Raw genomic sequence first — 7,527 nt, 5'->3', positions numbered from 1 at the left:
GACCTATGTAGACTACTTAGTCATTTTAAGCTTATGGCTTTATTACAACCCAAATAAAAGTAAAAATTGAGTCTAAATTGAGCCTACAAATCCCTACTACATAGACATGAGACTTAAGTGCTAATTAAGTTCATCTAAAGCTTGAATTAGGTTGACTATGCCGAATGACTTGCTCTTGGTCAAACCTTCTTTAATGGTAGCTTTGGCCTTCACATCTTCAATTAGTACATTAAATGCTTCCTTCATCTTTCTAGCCTTAACCCTTGTAATTGGGCCTCCATTGATGCACAATGGATCATCATTAACATCTAGAGTGGATTAACCATGATCCATATCGTTAGCTTGTCGCTCTCTTTTTTTGACTCTATCACCTTTATATAGTGATATCGTAGTACAGGATATCAGGTATTTAACAAGACCCTTATTTGTTATTTAGGCTCATGCCTATACTTTGACAAGATCATACCATAATATAGGATATTGAGTATCATATTAGACCTTTGTTTATTATTTAGATTTGTGGCTATATGCTAATGAGGCTAGACCGTAGTATAGCTGGTAGATCTTTACTCTTAAATATGGTTATTACTGCATTACTTAGATTGGTGGATATTTATGCTCATACCATATGTTAGTGATAACATACAAATGAGTAGTTTTAGGGTATTATTATTAGTCGTGATTGTTTATTTTCTGCTTATCATTACGTTGGTATACCCTGTCAATCATTATCTCTCATTCGAAGTTGAGAGAATCGTTATAATACATATATCTTCCCATCAACATCATGGTAGAGAGTTAATGTGTAGACTATATCTTGATCGCTCATATTATCTATCTTCGCATGAGAATCATAAGCGATCGTTGGTATATACTATCGACTATTGTCTCTCATTCGTGCTTAAGAGTGTCGTCGACAATCATAATACATATGACTGCCCATGAGACATTCATAGTAGCGAGTTCATGTGCAGTCCATGTTGGTGCAGGGAGCACCAGACGATCGAACCTGAGTTTTAATTATGACAAAGAGTTTAAAAGTTAAGTTGTCTTATTATCTAACAAGTGTGGATGAGCTTGCAGGAAAGTCCTAAGTGCTCTTAGGCAAAAATCCTAATGAATTCTAAGCAGGTGGAAAACCCTAGAGGGAGACAATCCTAAGTCCTAAGGGGTGGTAACCTTAGGTTATGGAAAACCCTAGGGGGAGGTAAACCTAGGTCCTAGGGGGTGGTAACCCTAGGCAAGCGAAGTCCTGGTCCGAGGGGCTGGGCCAAGTCTTGGCGGATCGAGCACTTTGGGTGAAATCCTAGTGGTTGCGGATCAAGTGAAAGTCTGGACAGGTCGTGGAGGGGATGCCCGCATGAAGACCTGAAGTCTCGGGCGCTGAGCAAAAGTCCAATCAGACTGGTCTGACAAAAGGTAACTCTCATGAGAGGAGTAGGTGAGGGTGTGTTCTTCGAAGAGTGAACAGTAGGCATCGGTGTAAGGAACTAGGGTGCTAAACACGCGAAAGCGCAGCGGAAAACTTTTAATTCCTTTATCCAACAGATCCATGCGAAGGGAAGAAACATTGCTTAAAACAATCTATACTAAGTTGCATGATAGTGATTATACTTTTAATGCGTGCTCACGAACTCCAGACAGCTTGGATCTCAGCACGATCATACGTTCGTGCCTCTACGGTATCCACATGAACAAGTCTTGTCTTCGTTTGTCTCACAAACTCACAAGAAAGAGATGGAAACCACCTAAGGTTGTGACAACAACCACAAGAGGGTTTCGGCCAAGAGAGGAAAGGAGGAAGAAGAAGAAGGCTAAAAGTTTTCACAAAATAAAATATCATCCAAAATGATATATATATATCATATTCATCACTTGTGAGATTAAATTATCCGTTGACCTACATGCTAGTCTTAACGCATTAATATTGTCCTTGTATATTAATACTTGACTAGGAATAGTTAAGAGTAGTGTTCTATGTATATCTACAATATCTCACTATCAATTCAACCAATTGATATGTTGTAGATAAGAACCTACTAGCTAGGGATATTATTATACTTATTCATTCGACACTGAATTGAAATAAATATAATAACCAACTTTGCATTTTATTAGTAATGAAATATGATACCAAATGTGCTCTTTACAATCATCTCATAATTGGTACTGGGGCTAATACTAATAATCGGTTTAATGTAGGGTTTCTGGTGAAATCCGAAAGTCAAAACCAGACAGTTCGGAGACTGTCAAAAGTTATCATTTATATTGTTTTATTATTTGCTATTATTCTAACTCTGGTTTACAAGAGACTAACACCTTTTTGTAGTGCTAGATTCGACCTTGATCGGTCGACCGAACATCTGGATCGGTCAACCGAACCTCCAAGCAAGAAGAGTAGATTTCTAGCTAGCTGATCGGTCGACCAAACAATGGATATGCGGTGACCGAGATTAGGCTGGATTGATTGGATAAAAACAGATAAGCCAGCGATGATAGCAGGATCGGTCGACCGAACGAAGACTCATCTGAAGCTAAATCTGGATGGGAAGACGAACTGATTCAGGCAGGATCGATCAACCGAATGGTGGGATCGGTCGACCGATCAGTGACGAGTCAAACCTGATCCCGAGATCAATGGATCTGGATTAGGTCTGGGTTGGCTATTTAAGGAGAGCTCGACTAGTTGCTTCAACAGCAATTCCAAGATCAAGAACGAACAACTGTTGTTCTCTCCTACGCTACTCTGAAAATCGATGAATAACTTTTATTTCTAGTATTGTCAGTAACTTTATTATATTACAATTGTACTTAATATCTGTACTTATTTCTGAATCTATAGTAATTGTCCAACGAAAGCGATCAATGATCGCAGACCTTGGAGTAGGAGTCGTCACAGGCTCCGAACCCAGTAAAACCAAAGGTGTTAGCTTTATTTTAATTATTCTTTATTTCACTGTGTTATTCTGTATTTTCACTCATTTCTGTGTTTTCCTAAATGAGTGAATAAACCACAAGTGTTATTCCCCCCCCCCCCCCCCCCTAAGCACGTCATCAATCCTACATTTCATAGCTAGATAGTTATGTATATACCCTGTCTGCCCACGAGATTATACATGGTAGCGAGTTCACCCGCAGACAATGACTATTTATTTACCCTGACTGCCCACGTGACCATCCAAGATAGAGCGCTTCTCTTGTGTCAATGCTTGTTATATGCTTACTATATGTCAGTCATGCATTTGTTTGTGCAGGTTGAGATATGGTTATACCTAGTTGAGCATGTTAGTGGGTGTTATGTTATTGGTTATACTTTTAGTTAGTAGATGATTATATTAATGCTCTTACTTTTGTAGTAAGTATTTTATCTGAGGCAACTTCCTTTGATCTCCTTATATATAGTATCATGTACTATCTTTTTATACCCACTAAGTTGTTGTACTCGTTACCCCTTACTTTTTCTTTGTCTTTCAGGTTAGCAGATAGAAGATGTGTTGTATTACTTAAAGATCCTGACTATCGGTCCTACTTGAGTTTGGATTTCTATTCGAGTTTGAGTTATTTTCTACTTTTTGTATTGACAGTTTTCTTTCTGTATTGAGTGTCTATGTTGGTTCTTAGTTTGTTAAATTAGTAAGTTCACATGTTCATGTATACATACACATTGATATTTGTAACTTATTGATATTATATTACATTAGTGTTTGGGTTACTTGAATTGATTTGATATCGATTACTTCATATATTATCACTAGTGGGTACCGTCCAATTTGACGGACAAATATACCACCGGGGCATGGCAATTACCAATCTGACCTTATATTTATCAATCATGTTATCTAATTTTATTTTCTTCTTGAAGATCCACTTGCAATCTAATGGTGTGCCTCCCTGAGGAATATCCATAAGTGTTTACAAGATAGAGTCTATCTCAGATGTAATTATCTCTTTCCAATAAAGTCCATCAGAAAAGCTTACTGCTTCTGAGTAAGTGTGGGGCTCACTTTCCAACATGAAAGTAATAAAATCCATTCCATAGGATTTTTTCACCCGAGCTTTTTTACTTCATCTGAGTTCAATCTCAATTGGTTCATCATTTTCTTCTTCTTATATTTCATATGCCTATTTAGAGGAGTTAACTTCCTCTTGGATCTTATACGGAAACATATGCTCGAAGAACGAAACATTTCTTAATTATATTATCGAGTTTTTATGGATATCTGGTATTTATGACTCATACACAAAGAAACATTACGCACTATTGTTATATGCATATCTAATAAATATGCAATCAATAGTTTTTGGTCCTATCTTAATCCTTTTCGGATCAGGCACCAAAACTTTGGTAAGACAACCCCCGTATTTGTAAATATTTATAGGATGGTTGTCTTTCATTCAACTACTCATAAGGACTCTTCTCTATTTTCATTCGGGACACCTTATTTAAAAAGTAATTAGCTGTTAATACAATTTCCTCTACATGAACTCCAACAGTCCAGATCTCAATAAAAGAACATTCATCATCTCCTTTAAAATTCAATTCTTTCATCCAACAACTTCATTTTGCTGTGGAGTATAAGGAGTTGTTGTTTCATGTCTGATTCCATGTTTAACACACAACTCAACGAACGGTGAAACATATTCATCACCACGATTATTTCGAACCACCTTAATCTTCTTATCAAGTTGGTTTTCAACCTCATTCTTATAGAGACCGAATTTCTCTATAATTTCATCATTACTTTTGAGAAGATACACATAACAATATCTTGTGTTATCATAGACAAAAGTGATGAAATATTTATTTCCACTACGTGTCAGGTTATCTTTTAGGTCGCATACGTCGATGTGAATTAGGTCGAGTGGTTCGTTACTTATTTCAACATGTTGAAAGGATAATCTTGTCATTTTTGCTTCAACACAAATTTTTCACTTGTGTTTCAGGTCAAGAAGGAATGCAGGTATGCTTTGCATGTTAGTAATCTACGTAACACATCGTAGTGCAAGAGTTTGTAATTTTATTAACCTTAGGTGTAATTATCATTATACTGATCCTAAACAACCCATCAGTTACATAACTTTTTCCTAAAAATATTTCATTTTTAGATAAAACAACTTTGTCTGACTCAAACACAATGCAGAGGTCATGCTTGCTTAACAGTGATTCGGACACTAGATTCTTTCAAATCTCCGGAACATACAATACGTTATTGAGAGTTAACTCCTTGCTTGAAGTCAGCTTTAGCACCACTTTTCTTTGACCCATAATGTCTGATGTTGCTAAGTTCCACATGAACAATTTCTCTCCGTCTTTGATTTCTTTAAAGTTGTGGAGCAACTTCTTGTTGCAGCAAATATGTCTGGTGGCTCTAGTATTGATCCACCATTGCCACGGATTTGAATCCACTAGGTTCAGTTCAGAGAGTCATCCATTTCTAGTCCCTAATTCAGGTTGGTCTCCTGATTATTCTTTGATTTTTTATATTCTGAAAATTTGTGACAGACTCGGTCACAGTTGAAACACTTCCTAGAGAATTTCTTGCTTATGCCTCATCTGGGTTCCATTTTGGAAGTTATGGAGTTCTTCCGTTTCAAGTTTTGGTCGTGCTAAACCATGTTGGCTTTTACAATAGCATGAGAGAATAGTTTTCTCTTTGAACTATTGTTCGAAGTCTAACAATGACTTCTTCCACGTCCATCTCCTTCTGCTTATGCATCAAGTAGTTCTTGAAGTCCTTTCAGCTGGCAGGCAGCTTCTCAAATATAGCAATCACCTGAAAGGTTTTACTCAAAAACATACCTTTCGAGTAGATCTCGTATAAGATCGCCTAAAACTTATGGACTTGGTTGATCACTGTCATAGAGTCAACTATCTTGTAGTCCAGGAATCAACCCATAATAAATTTTTTGACCTCCGCATCCTCCGTCTTGTACTTATTGTCCAAAAACTCTCACAGTTCCTTAGTCGTTATCTTCATGCTATACATTGCGTATAACGAGTCGGTAAGACAGTTGAGGATGTAGTTTCGACAAAGGAATTCAGAATGAGTCTATGCATCCACTGCACTCCTAGTATGAACATCAACATCCTCAGCATGTTTGGGAGGATCCTTGGTCAATTACCGAATCAAATTGAGCGTGGTCAAGTAAAAGAGCATCTTCTCCTGCCACCTCTTGAAATTCAACCCAATGAACTTCTTTGGCCTTTCCTCGTGGTTGATTGGAACATTTCCAATCGAGGTAGAAGGGACCTTCACGTGATAAGTCTATTGCACCTCAACACTTTCTGTGCTCATCTCAACAAAACAGAATATGTTTTAAGATTGTTGAACAATCTTACCAGAGATAGAGTAGTCTTAATTAAAATTACAAATCAAATCAGACTTATCTGTTGAGCTGATCTGAGTTGATAATCTCATACTGCCAACCAAGGAAGGAAGAGTTGCTTGGGATGACTAAGTTAGCTGAAAAATTGGACAGCCTTGTATGCCAGAGTGTAGACTCCCAAGTGCATACCTCTTAATTATAGAACCTAGGTTCCAAACTCCCAACTCCCGAGTGCAGATTCCCGAGTCTAAGTTGTAAAAAAGAAAATGTCAAGGCCTACTTTCAAGTAGTTTCCTTAAACCAAATTTATCCTCCTCCAGCTGTGCTTTAAGGTTATGATGGGTGTCTGTTTCACAGGATACAACGATGGAACTACGTACACAACCAAACATTGGTTGTTCATGGTAAACTGAGAAAGTAATACGGGAGCCCCTTGCAATATTCAATGGCTAAATTAAAGTCATTTACTACTCATTAATCTGTCCAGCTCAAACGGCTCAACTTGGTCCAGTGCAATCCAAACCCTAGATTTGCACCCCTCCTCCCCATGCACACCTATCGTGAGACAGCCTCTCCTATGCATTTGTTCACATCATCAATGCATGTGTAACAATATAAACCAACCATAGTACCTTGAAACTTTCAATGTAGGACTACATTCATACACAAAAGAGTCTCCTTCCTCATTTTCCATTCACATGTATCCTCTATATATATATATATATATCAACGAATTCTTTCCCGAAGAATTTTGGCACAACAATAAAATTGTTGTCATATGACTTAAAGACTGGGACTTCAATAAGACGACATATAATAGACCATTCTCTAAAACTCTATCAATTCAATAAGACGGCGTATAATAGACTCTTTTCTGAAACTCTGTATTAACAAGAATTTCGTGTACCGAGTAGAACTCCTTGCTATATATTTACACACTTTAAATAAATTTTTTATTTAGTTAAAATCAAGAAACTTCTCTAACTAAAAAAAAACAAACAAACAAAAAAAGATTCTGAATAACAAACCTTCAAGATATGACATGATTGTACATAGTGACTGGATGATGCTCTCTATTACAGATTGAGGATTTCTGGGAAAACACCACCTCTCTCTCTTACTCTCTACCCGTCCATTGTACAAGAAACTTACCATTAAGCTACCACATGAATTTGTTTATTACAGCGCTCGATTTTATTT

Source organism: Zingiber officinale, chromosome 11B (assembly GCF_018446385.1).
Source record: "Zingiber officinale cultivar Zhangliang chromosome 11B, Zo_v1.1, whole genome shotgun sequence".
NCBI lineage: Eukaryota > Viridiplantae > Streptophyta > Magnoliopsida > Zingiberales > Zingiberaceae > Zingiber > Zingiber officinale.
This window is presented reverse-complemented; position numbering follows the sequence as displayed.